This window comes from Sturnira hondurensis, unplaced genomic scaffold (genome assembly GCF_014824575.4).
Source record: "Sturnira hondurensis isolate 20B ecotype Veracruz unplaced genomic scaffold, ASM1482457v3 Scaffold0011253, whole genome shotgun sequence".
NCBI classification, from domain to species: domain Eukaryota; kingdom Metazoa; phylum Chordata; class Mammalia; order Chiroptera; family Phyllostomidae; genus Sturnira; species Sturnira hondurensis.
The window spans coordinates 2,874,037-2,893,101 of NW_028083884.1; positions in this window are offsets into that span (position 1 = coordinate 2,874,037).

Here is a 19,065-nt window from a genome sequence, read left to right on the forward strand (position 1 = left end):
AGTTCCCCTTGCCCTCAACATGGCACATGTGACAATGACCCTTCCCATTGACCTTGTTAAGTACCTTCTCATTGAAGATTTGCGTTGTCCAGTTTCTGTCCATGTTATTCTCAGGAGGGGAAGGATTAATCCATGACAATCCTAAATGAACAAGACCTCACTTGCATTCTTGAAAACATTTTTACAGCATTATAATAACTACTTTAATCTGTACAGGATTTTTTTCAGGCATGGTGGTCATTAAATTTTAGCCAAAATTCTAACTTTTTCAGTGTTGAGCCTAAGAAACCTTGAGAAAAAGAATTTCAGAAGCTGTGCTTATACCCAAACACGATGCTGTAGGTAGCATGCAGAGCTAGTCACTATGATCCCATACACGACAAAGAAAGGATGTCAATGCATTTAAGAAACGTTTATTGAGCATCAGCCAGGTACCCAGCACTGGGACATACAGAATGATGGGGGTCAATTCTAGTAGCAGGAGACAGAGAAGAAATGACAATTGAATATGTAGGATCATTTTAGATAGTGATAAACACAATGACAGCAAAAAAAAAAAGATGACAGGATAGCAAATGACTAGGGGTTGGGATGCCATTTTGGTAGAAACAGCCGAAATTGCAGCTAGTCATTTCAGAGATATTAAAAATATAGGCCTCATGAAAAATGCTAATGGGGGTTGTCTTTGTGAAGTGTGATTTTGTTGTCTCTCTTAAACTCTTCTGTGATTTCCTCAATTTTTACGTGAATATTACTGCTTTCATAATCAAAGAAAAATTACCAATATAAAACTTTGGTGGAAATTTAATTCAGATTGTATTGCCCTGTGAATAAAGACACTACAGAAATCTAAAACTCTAAGGAAAACCTATTATATGAGAGTTTTTAATATTTGCGATCCAGCTACCTATGAAACAAGTACAGCACTTCGAAGGGGGCTTAGCACCTAGTTAGTGCTGTGTGTTTGCTAAATTAATACATTCTGAATATGTTGAAATGATTTTAATTCAGTTTAACAGACAAGATTGGGGAAAAACTAAGAACAATCTATGTCCTAAACACCGAGGAGACTAAAATGAGAATATGACGTGGTATGAAGGTTCCTCATCCTGTCTTCCACCTCTCTCTCTGCCCTCCCACCATCTTTTCCTTTCTCCCTTTCCCCTTCCTTCCTTCCTTCCTTCCTTCCTTCCTTCCTTCTTTCCTTCCTTCCTTCCTTCCCTCCCTCCCTCCCTCCTTTTCTCTCCCACCCCCAATGCAAGGGATCCAGTAGTCTGTCCTTCAAGAAATTTAGCCCTGGCTGGTGTAGCTCAGTGGATTGAGCACAGGCCTGCGAACCAGAGGATCGTGGTTCGATTCCCAGTCAGGGCACATGCCTGGGTTGCAGGTGGGTTCCCTGCAGGCCAACTCCCAGCAGGGGACGCACAGGAGGCAACCATACATTGATGTTTCTCTCCCTCTCTCCTTCCCCTCTAGAGATAAATAAATAAATAAATAAAATCTTAAAAAAAAAAGAAATTTAGGAATCTACTGAGATAGAAAACCACACACGCAACTGCACAACTATCAGTCTGTGATCCCAATGTGTTTTTTTATTTGCAGCAAAACCTAACTGAAGTATAAGATCTGATCAGGAAATGAAGAGTTGATTTTTTAGGTCCCATCAAATTCAATAGGGGATTTTAATTGCTTGTCCTTTGTTAATGAACGATTCCTCTTACTGGGAAGAAGCCTAAATGTTTATCTTTTCAAGGATGTTCATTGTAGTCCATGTCAGTCTTCGTAATGAATCAGTGGTTATCCGTGTGGGTGAAAGGTGGCAAGTTGTCGCAATGTCCCCCAAGACGAGATGCTTTCAACCCAGACACATCGGGGTCCTTGATGTCTCTGGAAATGGTTGTTCACACACTCACCCTTCCTTCACTTTGTCACTTAGAAACAACCAACACAAACTTAGTGCCAGGAGACACCAGTTCATGACGTTAAACAAAATGCATACACGTGGCCCTTTATTCTGTTAAGGTATTTCCTGTATGAGAGCCTGAAGTTCGTGGATTTCCATCCACGGACACAGCAACTGTCAACAGCTGCGAGCCAGTTGGAAGGATTACTGAGGACAGTCTTCGAACCCCTTGCATGGAGATCTCATCTGTTTAGCTGATGGAAGGAGAATTTCGATAACGTACACGTTTCTTCCTGCCCTCGCTTCTTGTCAACCCTTCACCCAATAAATGTTGGCTTCCAAAAAGCCCATCTTGAAGATACTTTGGGAGGAAAAAAAATCCCACAGAATGCATTAATCTGGCCTCTACAGGCATTGTTCCTTTGTACCTCCTCGTTCTTTTATCTCTGCGTAGTCAGCACTGCTTAGTGTAGATCTAAACAGGAAGGCTCCCACTTACAAATGTGCTTGGTTCTAGAAATTTACCTTGAGGTCGATTATGTCAATGTGAGAACATAGTCTCGCTCGGGGGGGAAAAAATGTTATCAATGGTTGTCAGCTTCCCAGGCAGGCCCCGAAGCCAGTGTAACTCAATGTTCCTGAACTATTACCTTAAAAACAACAGCCTAAGGGAAAAAAGAGATTGTGCGTGAGTGTGTGTGCTTGTTAGTATACGATTGTTCAGCTCCACGAGGATTCCCCGGCCAACTGGTCACAGCTTCCTGTAGGTGCCTTTTGAATTTTGCATCATTAGAAATGTTATCCCTTCCACAGTTTTGAATTAGGAGAAATAAAAGGGATTAAGTAAACGCAACAACAAAAACAACAAACTTACAGACACAGACTGCAGTGTGGTGATTAGCGGAGGGAAGGCGGGGGCAGGTAGAAGAGGGTAAAGTGGGGAGAAGTGGTGAAGGAAGGAGACTCGAATTGCAGGGATGAACACACAATACGATACACTGGTGGTGTGTTATAGAATTATACACCCGAAACCTATATGATTTTATTAACTAAACTCACCGCAGTCGAGTCAATGAAAAAAAAAAGATGAAAGCCCATTTACAAATGATAATAATTCTATCAGCCTAGGCTCTGATCTAAGGGACAGGAAATGAAACGAGAGGACGGAGGAAGAGAGTATTACCTTCCTTCCTGATTCCTAATTGAAAAATTTTGGGGAACAGTGACAACAAAGAGAATCTTTGTTTTTCTCTTTCTTACACCTCCCTTCGACCTCCCGGTGTCCTTGGACCCTGGCCCAGGGGTCCCCAGAGTTCCTCCCCCTGCAGCACTGGTCACTTTAAGAGCATTTTCCCTGGCCTCCACAGGTTTCTAGTTATATTACTTATTTTGTCTCTTCCTGGCATCCTGTCAAACTGCCCATCCATCCTCCCAACTGCTGTGGGCTAGATATGGGGAGGAAAGGAACGGTATCAAAGTACTTTACAGTAGAATATGAATGACTGAAAATGTGGTAACTTTCCAGAAATTATTTGCATATTTCAGAGGGATGATTCCTAAAAGAAAATCAAAAATGAAAGTGAAACGCTGCAGGTAACACCGGATGGGCACACCTGGGCCTGTGGGCGGAGCCTGGGTCAGTGCCTCCTGTAAGTGCGCTGTTTATTTCCCCTTCAACTGGGCAGCTCCTGTTAAGCTCTAGCTTTCCCCCGGGGTCTCCCACACTGGTCGCCACAGGACCCCAGTGGAGAGGTTTCGGTCCAGCAGGCTGTCTGCAATGCTCACCTGTTTGGGTGGCCTGAGTGGGTCCATCTGGGTGCTGGCTGGGCCGGTGGAGGCTGGTGTTTAGTTGTAGGGTCAGAGCTTCATCAAAGCACTCCACTTGAGATGTCCAGGGGTGGATGGGGGCAGAGGCCGAGAAGGCCAGAGTCCTCGGAGTGCGCTGAGGCCAAGCTAGAAGCTTCAGTGGTCAGCACAGAAGGACTGGGAAATGATAAAGCCAGGCATCGGGATCCTGGTAGGACTGGAATGCCTGAGAGTGCCGAGGAGGAAGAGCCACGAACCGTGCCTGACTACCCCTGGCCTTCTTTTCTGGCCATCTGCTGGGGGTTCTGTGGACAAGGTGACTCAGAAGGGCAGGGCTGGGAGAACAGTGCATACAAACAAGCATTCCTTAGTCTGCAGCTCTGGCCTGACTGCCCGATGTCTTTTGTTCTGAACAAATCATTGGAAAACCATGGACGTGCCTTCAGGATTTTGCCTTATAATAATACTGTGCTTTAAGATGTCACAAAAGTAGCGTCTATGGTTTGCTCATAACTGTGGTCTCCTATCCCCCCCATGGCAAAAACAATATCCTTTGAAGTTTCTGAAAAATAGCTTCCCTACTGTTAGCACTTGTGCCAATCATCAGAGCAGCAGACCTTTCCTTCTGAGCTACCAACAGTGATGTGTGGCCCCCGTGGGCTTCTCCTCCCGGGTCTGCTGGTACCGCAGAAACCTCGGATGTCTGAGCATCTGAAGGGGACAAAGCCCTGGATGTCCCATGAGGCCTGAGCTGTGGTCTCCTTTCTCTGCCCCAGGGTAAGACAAGCCAGCCCAGGCCCACCTGCCTCTTCTAATCTAGCCTCTGCTACCTGGCGTATCCCCGGCACCCCACAGAGCCCCAGTTCTAGCCCGCCCTCCTAGGACCTGCCACCTCCCCTTCCTTTGAGCTTGCTCTGGTTTCCAGATGCATGCACTTAGTTCTAGGAATGATTTGTCTACCAACAACCTAGTCTATGTCCACCCAGAAATCTCAACACTGCATTTTAATCTATTACTGGGAGCGGTTCTTAAATGTTATTTGGGATAACTGCCTTGAACTTCTGGCTGGATTTGCCTTCTTCTCCACTGCTTCCTGCTGCTCCTTAACCCCACCTTGCACCTCCCCATGGGTTGCATTTGTTTCCTCGACTTCTGCTAGGCCAGTTCCAGCTCAGGAGCAGTTGAGGCCGTGGCTCCCGGCAGACCCTTGGCCAGGGCCTTTCAGCCCAGCAAAGTAGCTGCTTCTCCAGAGTTCCTGCCTAAACTCTCCTGCAGCCACCAATACCTCTGAGGCTACATCTCAGAGTCCATTTGCTGAAAGTAACAATATTTTCACAGCACCTTAGAGTTTGGCCTATGCTATCTACTCTGATATGCAATTGACCCTATGACATAGGTTGATCCTATATTATGTCATTTTATAGACGAGAAAGCTAAGGCTCTGAGTTATTTGCTCCTGGAAATACAGCCATAAAGGGACTTGGCTGAGAAAATGTAAGTGACTTTGTTAAGAGATACAACTGGGTGCTCTTTCCACTAATTCATGCTGCCACCCCCGTGCTACAGGGTCACACAGGAAGGTTAAATCTGACTCCTCTGGCTTATGGTCTTGATCGAGAAGCTGGGAGCGATATCCATTCATTCAATAACTGTTTATTGAGTACCCGCTATGTACCAAGCGCTCTTCCAGATGCTCAGGACATATGGGTCATCAACAGGGACAAAACCCTCATGCTCACAGCCCTCGCATTTGGTGCTCTTTTCCTTGGGGATGCTGGATCGTTAGTTAGTCCCGAGTTCAGCCCTGACTCTGCCCCTCGCTCGACCTCTGCACATGCAGATAGCTCTCTGGGCCCACTGTGTCCAGCTTCGGATCTGCGATTCTGGGGCTCACCCCCTGAGGATCCCTTTCCTCAGGGGCCGACAGTCTGCGTGTGAACTCCCTGACTGTTCACTACAGCAAATCCGGGCGATACTCTAGAAAGTCATCTCAGAGAGAGAACAAGAAATAACACGGTTTCTTCTTACTGCAGATGTAGAAAGCGTTGGTGATGCAATAGCTCGGGAGGGTCTCAATGCCAGTGTTTCTGGTGAGGCTGAACGGCGACACTGGGCCACCACAGCTCTACAAAGCCATTCGGTTTTCAGCTAGTTTTACAGAAACTACTCCACTGAGGAAAATCATTTTCGAGGAAAAAAACATGAACCCTCTATCTGGACTGAAAATGTAACATTTTGTGGTGCATATTGAGCTTCTGCACAGAAAACAATATGTAGTTGATTTGATTCACAAAATGCGCCTTTAAGGTCTATGATAGGCTATAATTATCTTGGAATTTTTTTTGTACGAAGGGAGCACGAAAACTCGACTCTGTGCTGTCAGAGATGTTTTCTTTCATTCCTTTTTTTCCTTTCTAATCTTCCTTAAAGCATTGGTGTGAATTAAACTCACCGAGGAGGAAACCAGCGAACATCTTCCATAATGCAGTTATGAAAACAGGGGGAGGGTTGTTATTACTCCCATCTGGGACGCCAGATGTTTGCAGCCTGGTGTGGGAGCGCAGCTTTGCTGACCCCAGCCCGAGACTGAGTTAAATGCATTTGAAATGTCCTCTTTGCTGCTCCAAACATGCACAAGCTGTAATGGAGCAAGAGCAACAACAAAAATAATGATACCTCTAATCTGCTCAGAAGGCATGAAAATTCACTTCAAAGTGAAGTGGCTTCACTGGACGCTGGTTGGCCTTAACTGCTCATCACACCGGAGGAGGGCAGCGGAGGGTTCGGATCGTGCCAGGCAGGCCTTCCTCATCTTAATGAAACTACACCCTATCTGCCTTCTGCCAAAAGTGGGAAATCCAGCACAGCATGTGTCCTCAGAACTTTGATCTCGTAATGTCAGAAGTAATCTACAATTTCCTTTATTCATATAGCTGCAGGGTCAAGAATGGACAATATAACAAAACTGAAAATAGCCTTAATCAGTTGTAATGTTTCTTTGTCATTTGGCTAAAGCCAGATGATCCCCCCATTTATCATCTTAACAGAGAGCCTCAAGGAAGTGTCCTCCTGGGGGGGGGGGGGCGGCACCCATCGCTTTGCCCGTCCGTCATGGGTGGAGAGGGGAGCCTTGTTTTCCATCTCTGATGGGAGCTGGTAGGGAACCGAAATGTCTAGAGTACTGAACTTCCGCTATCAACCTCTGCACTTCAAGAATTTTCTTTTTAAGTACAAAATAGTTGAGAAATGCCGGTGACAATGTATGCGCAATTTGATAGTTCTGTATTAACCGTGGGTTTTCCAACTTCAGAAAAAAACATACAATAATTGTCTTGACCCACAATGGCATGAAACAGTTCTCGTGACAGTTTGATGACAAGGATATGAGACCAGAGTTTTTGTGCCGTAAAGATCATGCATTTGCTTAACTCTGTTGACACTAAAATACAGACTTCAGCTCGTTTGGGGGCTTTCTGTTGAAACTGTAGTTTTATGGTTTTCTTTTTTAAGACTAAACAAGATTACAGGGACAAGTTGCTGAGCAAAGACCTTGACAAAAATGTTTAAATAATTAAACTTTAAGGAAACATAAATAAATTAGAAGAAAATTTGCATCATATTGGGGTAATGAATTGCTTAATGTTTGCCCTTATAACCAGGTGCTGGTATACTTTCCTTCTCATTTCAGTCATGTGGAGCCTGCACAGAAATTTTTTGATGCAAATAATTTTTATGTATACTAGCTAGACTATTATATGAATGAGTCCTGGAATAAATAATTTTTTTAAGGCAGAGAATTTATTTCTGTTGCAAAAAATGTACCTGTTTTTGGAAGTTTAGATTTTTCATAGAATGGCCCAATTATATCACAGATCTTCAATATCCTACCTCCTGTACTTTCTAATCAATAGTGAAACAGGGACCTGGCTGGCAGCTCAGTAGATTGAGTGCAGGCTGTAGACCAAAGGATCATCAGTTCGATTCCCAGTCAGGGCACATGCCTGGGTTGCGAGCCAGGTCCCCAGTAAGGGCCATGTGAGAGGCAACCACACATTGATGTTTCTCTCTCTCTTTCTCCCTCCCTTCTCCTCTCTCTGAAAATAAATAAATAAAATCTTTAAAAAAATAGTGAAACAGGGATGCCCGAAAAAAAGATGAAGACATCCTTAGTTCCTTGCTAAACTGTGTAGAGATCAATTACAGATTGCTCTAGATCCCTTCTAATCCAAAGGCTTTATAATAAAAGTTTTATTAAAAGTCAATGTTTATTAAGTTTTTGAAAGACTAAATGATCCTTCTAAGCTACAATAAGGTTTTTCATTCTTCATAAATAGCATTTCTATGAAATCTTTGTATAGTACATATGCAACAGCAAGACTACCCTCCAACCTGGTTTTCTCGTCTACAAAATAAGAAAATTAAAAATTTGCACCTAATAACTCTAAAATCATACAACTATAAATCATTCCCAGCTGGTGGGAAAAATGATTGAGAGAAAATTAGTGTACAGGCCCTGGACAATGGGCTTTGAGCCTGAGAAGTGAAATTTCTACCTTGGAATTATCTTCTGTGTATGGACACGGTGTCCATGTACAGAACACAAATAGGCACTGAATTCTTTCTAATCAAAGGGACTTATTATCATAGCCTCTCACAGGCTCTGCCCAGCATACTGTCATTTTCATTTCACATTTATGATGGGGAAGTCTGTTCCTCACTTCCCTTGCAGGTAGAGCCAGGAATGAACGTGTGACTTCCCAGGGCTCTACCACGACATCTGAAACACATTCCAAGGGCTGTCCTTGACAGTTGTCCTGATGAGAGTTTCTAAGTGCAGCCAGGGAGGAGTGGAAATTTAGGTCACACTGCAGGGAGAGAAGAAAAGGGAAAATCCTTGCCACAGAGTCAGTGCAGAAAGCAAGGAAAAACCTTGTGGATTTATTGCTTGAGTGTGGGGTCAAGTTGCTTTTCTGGAAACGGAGACGTGAGTGTTCCTTCTGGCTTCATCCTGGGGGTACATGCTACGTAGAGGAATGGTGTGACCTTTCTGGCACTACAAGATGCTCTGGAGTCACCTTGCATATCCCCTGCCTCAGTTCCAGAACCAGCCATTTCTCTAAGAAGCCCTGGTTCCTTTCACTGGAGAAAGAAACCAAAATCTGAGCATTAGGTGAGCTCACTGTGATTGGAGTGCCATTGCTTCCAGCACCTCTCAGTGGTTTAGTATATATGCTAAGCCATATGTGTGTGTGTGTGTATATTTCTGTGTAATGATGTACATCTATATTACCAAGTTTATACAAGTCTCTGAGTCAAGTCTATTACCACATAGATCATTCTAATATCTTCCCATTATCTTCCCATTGCAACAGTGAGGTTGTCTTGTATATTTGTTTGGTCACATTCTGCATGTCATTGTGACCTCCTAAGTTATCTTTGTAAATGTGAAACATTCAGATTTGCTGTTTGGGATGTAAAGTTCTAGGGGTTTTAACAAAATCTCAGTGCCATGTGCCCACCATTAGTGTTTCGTATGAAATAACTTCACCACCTTAAAAAATCTCCTCTGCTTGCATTTCCCATCTATTTTGACATGCTGTCTACTTCCTCCATTAGAACCACTGACATACTAATCATAGTTATTTTCAATTTCCTCTCCGATAATCTAACATCTATTTCATGTCTGAGTCTAGTTCTGATGCTTGCTTCGTCTCCTTCAGCTGTGATGTGTTTCCTTGTTTGTGGTGTGCCTTTCTGTTCAAAGTTAGACATGTCGTGGCAATAGAAACTGAGGTAAATAAGCCTTCAGTGTTAGAATTTATGATACTCTGGCTCAGGATTGGGCTTTAAAAAAAATTACCATCAACGGGGTGGCTCACACAGCAGAAATTTATTTCTCACTGTTTTTGAGTCTGCGAAGTCCAAGATCAGGACGTCCCAGGACCATGCCAGCAAGGCTGGGTGCTGGGAAGAGCCTTTTTCATGATTTGTGGGCAGCTGTCTTATTATATCCTCACATGGCAGGAAGAGAGGGAAAGAGGGGAACAAGCTCTCTTGTCTCACCTTACGAGGGCACTGATCTCATCAATTTAATAAGTACTTTAAACATAAATTATCAGGAACAAAACACGAATGCTCACTTTCACCTCAGCTATTTAAAATTGTCCTGGAAGTTCTAGCCAGAAAAAAACATTAGGAAAGAGAAAGAAATACAAGGTATCCAACTGAAAAGAAAAGAAAAAGTAGACCATTCACAGACAACATGATCCTACATAAAAGAAATCCCCAAAGAATCCCTATGAAAGCTACTAGAGCTAATAAATAAATTGATTAAAGTTGCAAGATATAAGATCAATACACAAAAATCATCTATGTCACTATATGCCTGCAATGAAGAATCTAAAAAGGAAATCAAGAAATAAGTTGCATTTCCATCTAAAAGAATCAAGCCTCTAGAGATAAATTTAACCAAAGAGCTGAAAGACTTGTACAATGAAAACTATAAGACATTGTTGAAAGAAATTAAAGAAGGCCTAAATAAATGGACAGACATCCATACTCATCAGTGGAAGACTTAAAATTCTTAAGATAGTAGTATTCCACAAAGTGAGCTACAGGTTCAATGCACTCTCTATCAAATTTCCAAGACTTTTTTTTTTTGCTGCTGTTGTTTCAGATCTCAAATTCATATGGGATTATAAGGGCCTGAAAATAACTGAAACGGTCTTGAAGAGAAACCACGTCAGAGTACTCCCATCTCCTGATTGGAAACTTTACCGCAGGTCAACAGAAATCAAAGCAATGTGCCGCTGGCCTAGGAACAAACACATAAGCCAATGGGTTTGAATGAAGAGTCCAAAATAAACCCGGACATATACGACCAATGGACTTTTGACAAGGGTGCCAAATCCATTCAATGGTGAAAGATCAGTTTCTTTAACAAACAGTAGTGTGTCGCTGGATTTCCACATGCAAAAGAAAGAAGTTAGGCCCCTCCCTCACACCATATCCGAAAATTAACTCAGAATGAATGAGTGATCTATATAGAAACTAAAGTCATAAGCTCCTAGAAAAACAACATAGGGCTTAATCTTCATGACCTTGGATTTGACAATAGTATGACCTAAAAGCACAAACAACAAAGGAAAATGATAGCTAAATTAGAATTTATCAGAATTGGAAACTTTTGTACATCAAAGAATACCATCATCGTCAACGACAACAACAACAAAACCAACAAATAAAATCAAATGATCCAATTTTTAAAATGGGCAAAGAACTAGATTAGACATTTCTCCAAAGAATATACATAAATGCCCACTAACTGCATGAAGCTGCTCACTCAGTCATTAGAGAAGTGCAAATCAAAACCACAATGAGGTACCTCTCTTCACCTGCTAAAATGGCTGTCATTAAAGAAAGGAAAGAACGAAAAAGGAAAAAAATAGTGTTGGACGACTGTGGAGAAATTGGAACCGTCGGGTCTTGCTTGGGTGAAATGTAAAATGGTGCAGCCACTGTGGAAAAAAAGCTTGGCAGTTCTTCAAAAAGTTAAACAAATTACCACGTGAATCAGCAATTCCACTCCTGAGTATGTACCCCAAAGAACTGAAAGTGGGGACTTAAACAGATACGTGTTCTGCAGCGGACTCAACCCAATGCTTGTATTGCAGCATCAGTGCCAAAAGATAAAGACAGTCCAAGTATCCATCAGTGGACTGTGGACGGAAAAGGGGTGCGGTAACAAATCTAACGAAAAGTAACCTCGTAGGGTGATCTGATCGTAATTTCCTGACTCGGCAGGTCTCGAGAGTAGTCATACCTCAGGCTTACAACTTCACTAGGAAAAGTTTATCTTTGCCCTGTCCATTGTTTTCCTACTTCAAGGCCTTCGAAATGCCTCTTTTTCCAGTCCCCTTGGAAGGGTAACCACCCTCAGAAGTAGCCATCATTTGTTCGCTATCCTGTAATGTAATTACAGAGATCTCCCCGCCTTGTTTTCCCCCATGTCTATGCAACCGTTCTTTATGTTCCTTCCTTAATTCCGAACGTATAAAAGAAACTGCAAAGCTCATTCTCTGGGGCATTCGAGATCTTGCTTCCATGCATGTTATCAGTCTGGCTCAAAGAAACTCAAAAATTCTCTACAGGTTCGGATGTTTCCTATGTCGACACGATGAGTGAACAAATGTGGTGTACTCAGATGCTAAAAATAGATGAAGTTCTGATTCGAGGTTCAACATAGATGAATCTTGCAAACAGCAGGCGAAATAAGCCAGACAACCAAAGGACAAATGTTATATTATTCCACTAAGATGAATTATATAGAACAGGTAAATTTATAGGGACAGAAAGTGGATGACAGGCTGGTGGGAGAGAGGCATGAGGAGATACTGTTTAATGAGGAGAGCTGCTGTTTGGGACGATGAAAATGTTTTGGAAAAAGACAGTGATGATGGTTGCTTTGTTATAATTAGGGATACTGGGTCTTTGACCCAGTTCCTGGCACACAGCGGCTGAGCCTGGATAATCTCCTGAGTGACAATAGTGCCTTTGTTCCTCACGGCCCCTCTGATCTCACCTGTGTTTATGGGAATGCAGTGACTTGGAGAGGGGGGTCCTAGACGGCTTCGGGATGGGGGCTAGCACCAGAAACTCTAAGCCATCATTAGAAGATTGGAACTTGCAGCCGCACTCCCCACCCCTCCTCTCAGGCCCATGCCCACAACTCTGGGGAAGGGAGACTGGTTGGAGGCAGGGTGCAGTAAAAACACTTGAACAGTAGGATTCAGAGAGCTTCGGAGTCGGTGAACGCACAGAAGGGGGGTGGTGCACTTGTAGGATGAGCTACCACTTAATGGGTAGAGTTTCTGTTTAGGAGGAAGAGAAACTGTGGAAACAGTGGTGATGTTTGAATAACAATACGAGTGTAATTAAAGCCATGTGAAATGATTAAAATAACAAATTTTATGTTTTACATATATATATAACCATATTTAGAAAAGCAACAACAACAACAACAAACAAACAAAGAACAAAGTTCAGGGAAGTTGGAGAGCTTGTCAATAAGCAATTGGTGGAGATGGGAATCAAACCCAGGTCTTTCTGATTCTAAGGTCTGTGTGTTCTCAAACACACAAGAGCTAGATTCATCTGTGCAGGACTGCCATTCATTCAGAATGTTTGAGCCAGTAAGAGATGGGGAAAAGTGGCCTCTACAGAAGATCACCTTGTGGGAGAGTAGGTGTGGATCCGAGCGGGCCACAGGAGGCCGGCTAGAAGGCTCGTGCTGTAAAGCAGTGAAGGGAGACCTGGAGTCTGGACCAGGGATATGTGGTTGTGAGATTGGAGAGGAAGAGGGTGAATCCAGGTACCGTTCAAGGGAGGAAGTGACAGTACTGGAGATGCTTGGAAAATAGGAAATGAGGGACCACAAAGGTCAGCTTGGGCAGCTAAGAGAGGGGTGCAGCTTCGGGCAGAAATGAGGGGTTTGAAGAGAGCCTCACATCCCAGTGTGCTCAAAATGAAGCCTCATCTCTGAACCTTGTGACCCCTGGAGTCCCAGCAAAACTGAGCTCGTCAATGCTGGTTTCTGGACCCTTGGTGCTAAGAATTCAAACCCCTCTCCAGACGGTCTCCTTTTCGCAGAGCCGATGATGAAGTTAATGTATACACAATGGGCACTGGGGGAGGCAGAAAACAATGGGACAATACAAAAGATACATTTTTTCCCATCTTCTACACAAGGTAATCCAGTGATAATTAGCACCTAGTTTTATTGTCTTACCTCCCTAGGCACAGTCCTCAAAGTCGTGTCTGGCTTTTGGCTAGGCTTTGTTGCCGTTGTTTTTACATAAGGACTCTAGCATAGATGTGGCTAGCTACCTAACAGTGCAGGTGACTAGGGGTGGGGAAGGGAGAGATGCCAGGCCAGGCCAGGGTGGGGCGCAGTGGGAGGGGTGAGGGTCACACTTCCACCTGCCTTGTTCCCTGGCTCTGATACGATCTCTGCGGGTGTATGACCGGAAGAGAAACCACAGCCTCCATCCATAGCTGCTGCAGCTGAGTGCAGTTGACAAGGCATCTCTGCAGCCCTTGGAGAGTCGGCAGAGCTCTCTAGAAATGCAAAGACTACAGATGCATGTGCTGTGCTCCTCAGTTCTCATGTTTTCCCCCAAGTGACCTAAGTGATAGAATTTTAGAGAACTTGCCAGATCTTTATATTCTAACAAGCCCCCTCTCCCCCACAAAACAACAAAAACCCCAAACCCAAAGAAGGTCTATTAGTTCAGTGAGAATTTTACATATTTATATGCTTTGCTGTCATCCCTTAGGATCCTCAAGGTTTTCACTACAGAAAAGATTTTGTAGCTGAAGAAAATATTCTAAAAAAATATAGCCCAGAAGAGGTTTTCGATCCATTATAGCAAAACAACAGCATACGCACAAACACAAAGGTCTGGCAACATATAGAGCTATTACAAAAATGAACTGGAGTCTAAAATGCTCATCATACTTCAGAAAGTAGCTAGAAATGTGGTGATGATGTTTAATTTCCTAGACTTGAGTGTCTGTGAGAGTGGGGAGCACACTGAGTGTGTTCACTGTTGTATCTCCAAGGTCCAGCCCAGGTACATAGTAGGTGCTCATCTATTCACTGAATAGAGAGACAGTAATACTGCTAGTGGACTTTAAAGAGGTCATGTAACTATTCTAATCGCATCATGGGTAAAAGCCTAAAGGGTGACATCAGAGTAATAGAGGAGGATGTTAATACACTGATGGGGGAAATGGTTGCTTCAGAGCAAAAATCCTGTAGCTGTGAATTTAAATCTAAAATAATTGTACTTGGAAACGTTTTAAGGTTGCACTGTATGTTAGAGGCTGACGTCATTTAACTGACAGTGGAAAGAAACCAGAAATTATGACTCGTAGTTGCTTTGCAGCCTTGCATCTCTTCCATCTCATGCCCCTTCACTTTGGGGGGATCTGTTTTGTTGCACTTACCCAATCTGACTGGCAGGAGGATTCTAATGAGCCTTGCTATCCTGGCCTAGATGTGGCCAAGTCTATTCTATTTTTGGTTTGCCTGAGAAGAACTGGACTATTTCAAAACTACCCTCACCCACTCCATTTCCGAACATGTATCTCATTTATCCTTAGTCATGGGTAGCTCAGATGATGCAGTTTTCATAGCCATGCCTCTCACACTCCAGCGTGTGTGGGGATTCCTGGGGAACATGTTGAAATGCAGATTCTCACCCCCAAGGCCCAGGGTGGGACTTTCCAGGGCAGCTGATGGTGCTGGTCTGTGGGCCATACATTGAGTAGCTGACTGGGTTTTAGGCATCTTGTGTTTTTCAGTTCTACAGGATGCGTGAGATGCTATAGTACCTGACTTGGTCTCTTGACCAATTTTGAGTCAGTGACACTGAACTTCTGGTGTGATTCTCTGTCCCTTCTGGAAGTTTCTTCTAAGTCTCAGTTCTAGATGTGAGGCCAGAGATCACCCCCCCACCCCTTACCCTGGGTTATTCCGAAGCTCTGTCTTTTGCAAAAATGGCCATGATCGGTATCCTCCAAAATCCAAGGGTCCCTCTTTAGATTCTTCTCCGGCCCTGGGTTGACCTGCACTGACTTTGCCAACAATCCCCTACCACCTGGATCCCACTAAGGGCCTCTGCTAGCCTGGCCTGTGCCATTGATCTGTTTCATTTTCTTTTCTTTTTCCTTTTTTTGAGTCATTTCGTAAGCTCCTCGCTAAGTTCTATTCTTTGCTTTTGAGGATGATTTTGGACGCAGAATCAGCATGTTGCCAGTGGGCTGGCTCCGCTGCCACTGCCTTAGTCAAAGCCACCAGAATGTCTCACCCGAACACTAAATTTCTTAACTCCTATGTCCATTCTACTTTGCCCTCCTCCAATCTGTAGCTAGAATAATATTTCTGAAATATGTATCCAACAATCTCTCTCTTTCCATCCAAAAAAAGCAGACCACTTCCTCATTCTGTGCTGGTGAATGAGTTCTCCTAATCCACCTTTACCTGTTTCAGCTTTATGGAGGGGGTTTCAGCTCTAAATTCTTACCCCCAGCAACCCAAGGTCCCATCTCTTAGACAGTCCTGGGGGTGACTGAGATCAGTAACTTCTGGAAGGGCAACCTTAGCATAGCTTACTGGTTTACTCAGTTTCTTCTTCAATTCCAACGGCTGAAGCTTTCCATTCTTATGAACTCTACTCTGCAGTGCACAGAGCTCATACAGAGGTTTTATGGGGTGGGGGGGTTGGGAGGGGTAGATTGCTTATTCCTGCACCGTGCCAGATCCACCGCCCTCTCTGCACCCACCCTACAGACCAGAGTTCATGTCATCATTAGGGCTGATAATGCTGACCTGAGCCCCTAGGACAACATGGTAAATAATGTCACACCTGTTGAGCGGGCAGTTGCCTCTCCACAACTCCATCAGCACACCCATTTTACAGATGAAGAGATTGAGGGATGAAGAGATGAGGTAAGTCGCCCAAGCTTATGAAGCAGGTCTGACATGAAATCCAGGCAGTCTGGCTCCAGAACCTACCACCTGAACCTCTGTTTTGTCATAGGTGGTTATTGCTGCACAAATTTTTGTGGAGTGACACATTTTGAGAGCCCACGAGCTCCTGCACCCCCTGCCAGAACCAGCCAACAATGTCCATTGCTTCATTTTTCGCCCTACGACACTTCCCCAGGAGCCCTCACGTAGCCCTTCTNCGCGCGCCCCCCCCCCCCCCCCCCCCCCCCCCCCCCCCCCCCCCCCCCCCCGGCTGCGGCTCATTCACACAGCAGGGACGGTGGGCCAGCCCTCAGCTGGGCCACCTTGCTGGTCTGCCTTCCTCCCCAGGTTCTCTCGGAGAACTCACTCATGTGACACATCGAAGGGACCTGTCATAACTCTCTAGGTCCTGATGAAGGCAGATTCTGATGCAGTGTGTCTGGAGCGAGGCCTGAGGTTCTGCGTGTCTAATCACTTCCCAGATGGTGCTGGCGCTGCTGGTCCGTGGATGGGTTTGGAGGGGTCAGACGCTAGAGCAGGACAATCCACTCCCTGAGCTTTCGTGTCCTACTTTGTATTTGCAGCTAATACTATCTACCTGGTAATATTAAAATGGGAAGGAAAGAATGTGTACTGAATACTAGTACTATGATTAATGTTAGGTGTTCAACTAATGGGGTTTTTTTTTTGCCTTTCTTATTTTATTTTTCTAACCATAAGTCAATATAAAGATTTTGTAAAGATCTGTAAAGATTTTGTACTGTAAAGATCTTATCATATATAATATTTGCACTGGAAAATTAATACACATGCAGACACAGAGCTCTTGGACCATTTTTTTTTAAAAAAAAGGAATCCAATCAATGTATTTAAAATATTCATCCAACATTATGGAGTATATTCTTAAAAAGTATTCATCTTTACCCTTTTGAAACTTAAAATCACTCTCTCACCACCTAACCTCTGGATATTCTCTGCCTAATTATTAAAAGCTGATGATAAATCACACTAAGAGGAAACCCTTATTACTTCTGGGTTCTCACCATCACTGCAATTCTGTAAATTGCCCAGAACTGTGGCTTTGAAGGTTGTTAGCTCCCAAGATTTCTATTATGAATTTGCACTTGACCTTTGATCCTGACATATCTGTTAGACTTCCCATTTAATTACTTACTAAATACACTTTTAAAAGCCCCATGGACCTGCCTTCCCCATGGCTGCTGTCCTCTGTTCCCAACTCCCTCCACCTGTTTACCGCCTCCCGTCTTCCTAGGGGTCTGCGCCGTGCCCACAGGCTGGGATTCCGAGGGGCTCCCTTAATGGACTTATTGAGGAGCTTCTCTTGGTCTGGAACTCAGTCGCTGACATTCTGACTGACACCAAGCATGAAAATCACATTACTCTGGTTGTAAAAAACCTTCACTGGCTACCTGTAAAGTACAGGATTACGTGTAAAGTCCTAGTTATTAACTTACAAGTCCTTAAATTGACTTGGGTTTGAATACCTCAGAGACATTTTGGAACCATACATCCCCAGTCGTTTTCTTTGTTCTCAGTCAATTGGATTAGTTCTTTTTGGCTGAAGACATTGAGCTACGGGGCATTTTTTATGTTTGCTCTCTACTTATGGAATTTATTAACCATGGAGGTCAGGCTGTCTTACTCTCTGTCAAGCTTTCGGTGGAAATTTAAGAGGTATCTTTTCCAGATTGCTGATTTGGCTAAGTAAGCCATAAATGGATCCCCTGTTGCTTAGCATTTGAATCATTGTTCCTCTTTGGTATTTTTAGGAACCTGCTCCAAGAGTCTGTTTGACATGTCATAGTTCAATTTTATATCATTCCACTTCATAACTTTTTCCCACGTACTGACTTGAAATACTGTCGAAGTGAGTTTACCAATTGAATGTTTTGCAGGACATATTACCTCTCCCCATATGCTTCAGAAGGATGTCACACGGATGGTATGTTATAGGAGAAAGTGCGTGGATTGTGAAATATCAGGCGTTATGTTCAATTATGTACATATATTTCACCTTACTTCGGTTGTTATTCAATCACTCCACTGTTACGAAAAATTGGCTGTGGAATGGGTGAGTGGGATCCAAGATCGATACCTCTGTGCTCTTTGCTGGACGTGGAGGGGCCGCGGCTTCCTCTAGTGAGTTTTAATCTAGCATCTTTTGATGAGGTGTAACCCTGTACCTCATCAAAGTCCTGTTAGAAGTTAACTAACAATAGAGCACTTAAAGAGCGGGCTGAGACCCACATAAAAACAAGGTGTAGGATACTCCACAGCTAAGGACCGAATACACCCACATGTAATGGCAGCATCGTCATTTCTAAAAAGAGGGACATTCCTCAGGCCAGCGCAGCAAGGAGGGACATTTGACTGAGAAGTTGGGTTTGCACCGAGCCCACGTGTCTGTGGCAGGATTAGGGTGGGCAAAAAAAAAAAAAGGTAGGGAAGTTGTAGGCCACTATATGGAGATGGAATGATAGCAGGGGAAAAAATGACTGTTATTTATTTTTTTAAGTTGGAGGAAAGGCATCTAAATTCAACCCATTTGGGCTAGAAGATGAGCCAGGGGGAAAAAAATAATAAATAAGGCTTGATTAAACATTTAAGTTTTCAAAACAAGAGGTTCTCCATTTTCTTTCAATGAAGAAAAGACCATTTTTTCATTTTTCTTGGTGCCTGAAAACGCTAGGGTCAGAGATAGGGCAGCCCACGACGGGCCAGCAGGAGAGGGCTTCTGGGAAGGGAGGATAAAGATGCAGTTGCTGCTTATATGTTGCTCCCTGTTTTGGCTCGTTTGGGGACG